The 3,988-nt window shown below is 45.7% G+C and overlaps 1 long non-coding RNA gene across 1 annotated transcript in view; it reads right to left on the bottom strand.

The window, feature by feature from the left end:
- The window catches only part of LOC114006662 (uncharacterized), a 10,775-nt gene extending 6,923 nt beyond the window's left edge, over nt 1-3,852 (bottom strand). Inside the window, exon 1 of the long non-coding RNA XR_003548368.1 lies at nt 3,175-3,852. This is a non-coding gene — a long non-coding RNA (uncharacterized LOC114006662). The remainder of the gene's footprint in view (nt 1-3,174) is intronic.
- Between the last annotated feature and the right edge of the window lie 136 nt (nt 3,853-3,988).

Genomic DNA, 3,988 nt, shown 5'->3' with positions numbered 1-3,988 from the left:
CATAGTGTCCGGATTGAGCCAATGTACAGTGTATTCTGGATGGGAAATCTCTTTTTGTATACTGTAATGATGTGCAGTGAATCAATGTAAATAAATAAATTTAAAATAAAATAAATAAACTGCATTAAAGCTACATGCCCGTTTTAAAAGTTAACTTGTCGAGGGGCCAGCAGGTGGTGGTTAATGTGCTGGACTCCCACATGGCTGACTACGGTTTGTGTCTAGACCAGGCAGCTTGAAAACCACACTGTGCACATGTATGTGTGTGCCCCAAATCCCAGGAAGTGAGTGGAAGAGAGGAGACTGCGGTATGGCCATGCCCCCTAGGGGGTGATTTCTCATTTTCCTTCTCTCTTCCTCTCTTTCCAGTGAGTGAACATGCCCTATGATAAAAACCTAAAATTAAAAAAATTAACTATTAGATTAAAAGCTAGAATATAAAGAAAACTGCACAGTGAAAAACCTTTTTTAAAAATTTTTTTGCTAGAGGGCATGTGCACTCACCGAGAGAGACACAGAGAGGGAGGAAAAGTGAGAAAACACCACCTCTCACCACCTCTCATGGGGAATGGCATACTGGATTTCTTCCCCATTTCTCCTTTCAGATTTTGGGCATGCACGCACATGCACCCAATGTGTTCTTGAAGCCATTAGGTCTGAGACTTGAACTGCAAAGTCAGTCCTGAGGGATCCAGCTGCCTCTGGCTGGCCTTATTCTGCTTTTCTAAGAACACTCATTGCTATACTACTGCTTAGGTCTGCATATTTCATCTGTAATTTCTTTTTTTTTTTTTTTTTCAGAGGTTTTCGCTATAGGGTACGTGCGCTCGCCCAGACAGACAGAGAGAGACATAGAGACAGAAAGCGAGAAATCACCCCCCAGGGGGGATGGTCATGCCACAATCTCTTCTCCTCCATTCTCCTCTCAGGATCTTGGGCATGCATGTACACACGCCCAGCATGAGTTCTAAGACACCGGGTCCGGGACACGAACCGCGGTCAACTACGTGGGAATCCAGCAACATAGCCATTACGCTAACTGCTGGTTCCCTGTAATTTCTGAAGTTTTCATTTCTTCACTATTTTCATTCTCTCCTGTTGGGATTCCTGCTAAGTATATGAGAGTCGTTCCATTTTTCATTTCACCGATATGCTGTTTCTTACTTTTCATTGTTCAGAATCTGTTTACTATTGTGTGTTATTCCTCAGAAATAGCTTCCAAATCACTAATTTTCTTTTTGATCATGTAAATCTAGAGTTAATGTCATCTATTGAGTAACTATAATTTTTATGTTGTGTGAGTCTGCTAGAGTTGCCATACAAAGTACCATAGACCAGGTAGCTTAAATAGCACAAATTCACTTCTCACAGTTCTAGAGGCTAGAAGTCCAAGATCAAGGTGCCAACCAACTCCTTCAGTGGTGAGGGTTCTCTTCCTGGCTTGTAGGGCACGTGGCCACCCCTGAGCCAATCAGCCCCAGGGGAGTACAGTGTGCTTATTGGATGCGCCCTGAAGTCAGGCAAGGGTCCTCCCACAGCTTGGACTAGAGGTGGGGAAAACTTTTTTTTTTTTTAAGCTATAGGGCTCCTGCACTCGCCAGAAAGACAGAGAGAGACAGAGAGACAGAAAGTGAGAAATCACCCCCCCAGGGGGAATGGCCACACTGTAATCCCTCATCCTCTATTCTCCTCTCGGGATCTTAGGCACGCTCGCACACACACCCGGCTTGAGTTTAAGCCACCGGGTCTGGGACTCGAACTGCGGTCGACTACATGGGAGTCCAGCGACATAGCCATTACACTAGCTGCTGGTCCCGAGGTGGGGAAAACTTGAGAGCAGGTAACAGTATCCACAATTTTCCAAGTAAAGGGAGAGGGGTGCTCTGAATAATCCCTCCCACCCCAACCACAAACATGGGGCAGAATTAATGTTTCACCCACTTCGTGTATGTGGGGTTATTGAGTTGGGAATCATCCTTTTGTAAAGAAAATGTCCAGATTTTAAAATGGGTAAAAGAATGGTCATTCTTCCAGAAAAATTCTAGAGCCTGGGGCCCAGCAGGAGGCATAGTGGTTAAGCCATTGGACTCCCACACGGCTGACCACTGTTTGAGTCCTGGACCTGGTGGTTTCCTTTCTCACTTTCTCCTTTCTCTCTGTCCCTCTCTGGTGAATACATGTACCCTATAGCAAAGTTAAAAATAGATAAATAAATAATTTTTTAAATTAAACATTCTGGAGCTTCCTATGACCAACTGATTCTAGAAGATAAGTGTCTTTTTTTTTTAAAAAATTATTTTATTGAAATTTTTTGTTAATTTATTTATTTAAATTTGACCAGAAAGGGACAGAGAGAGAGAGAGAGAGAAGTGAGAAAGCAAGCTGCCAGGTCCAGGACTTGAACCACAGTCAACCATGCAGGAGTCCATTGCTCTTAACCATCATGCCACCTGCCGGCCCCATGTCTTTGATTTTGACTAGACTATTTTGTACTTCTATAGAGGCATACATAGACAGCGGTGTAAATAATCCTTGTCTGTAGAAATGAAAATGAGCTTTGTCCTGTGAAATACCATGAAATGTTACCCTACAGATATATCAGCTTTTGCAAATCCATGTTAGCATTCATTTGACTTCTTTGAACAAGCGGTGACACCTTATTTATATGTGGTATGTGTTTATTTTATATGTGTATGAAAAATAACGATTTTCCCTTTCAAAAACAAATTCTCCCTTGACACCTGACATTTCCTTCCCTGCCCCACATCCTCAATCCATCCTCAAATCTGGCAAATTAATTTTCCAAATGTCTCTCGTATCTACCCACTTTTTCCCACCTTACCTGCCACCACCAGTTTGCAGTTTGAATTGATTGTATTTGGTTCCTTCCTGGCCCTGTTCTCATCTATTCTCCACCCAGCAGCCAGAGAGATCTCAGTACAATTCAAACTTTATGAGGTCTATTCTCTGCTTAACTTCCTCCAAGGACTTCTTTTTTTTTTTTTTTTTTTCTCCTAATAAAAGTCAAGTTCCCTGCAGAGATCTTTCAACCTCTATAGGACCTGGCCCCATCACCTCCCTATGCAGAACTTCTTTCAGTTCTTCTGGGCAATAGCTTTCCTGCCTCAGGGCATTTGCACATGCTGTTTTCTCTGCCTGGAAAAGTCTTCTTACCTTGTTTACTTCTATTTGGACTTCAGATTTCTGCTCAATGTGAATTGCCGAAGAAACCTCTGATCTTCCAGATGGGTTCAGGTCCTACCTTCTGTCCAGGATAATGTCATGACACCTTTGACTTTTTGTTCATAGCATGCATCTCACTTCCTAATTAGGTATCTATGTGATTAATCTATGTGGACCTTCTAGGCTGGAAGGTCCCTGAGGGCAAGGTCCATGTCTGTTCTACTGAGCTTGCTATCACTGACACAGCTCTGACCTTCCCTGGATGGATGATGGGTGGATGCATAGGTGGATGGGTAGATGGGTGGAAGGGCGAGCGAATGGATGGATGGCAAGATGTATGCTGGGTGAATGGGTATGGGTGAGTGTGTTGGTGATGAAAGAAAGGTGAATGGAGGGTGGGTGGAGACATGGATGATGGACAGAGAGGGATGGAGAGTGAAGATGCTTGTTCCGGGCGGCAGAATGGAAGTCACAGGCGCCTAGGTTGAGCCGTGGTAGTTCAAAGCATGTGGCACTGCCGCCCTTGGGGGGCTCATTTTCCCTTTCTCGCGTGGGGCAGTGCTGCGAATCCTTGGGCTTCCCGCGCCCCAGCACACTGCCCTGCACACGGTGGACGCTGCGCGCCAGCATGTACTCCTGGGCATGCTTGCAGGATCGCTCGCCGGGAGCTCAGGCCCTCACTCGCCCTGGGTCAGAACCAGCAGGCGGAGGGGGCGGAGCCTCGCCCGGACCCGGATACGGCCCCGCCCCCGTCCCACGGAACCGGAAGTGGAACCTGGCGCCTGGGAGCTGCGGGCGCGGCGGG

Source organism: Tupaia chinensis, unplaced genomic scaffold (assembly GCF_000334495.1).
Source record: "Tupaia chinensis unplaced genomic scaffold, TupChi_1.0 Scaffold149501_1, whole genome shotgun sequence".
In the NCBI taxonomy this organism is placed as follows: domain Eukaryota; kingdom Metazoa; phylum Chordata; class Mammalia; order Scandentia; family Tupaiidae; genus Tupaia; species Tupaia belangeri.
This window is presented reverse-complemented; position numbering and strand designations above follow the sequence as displayed.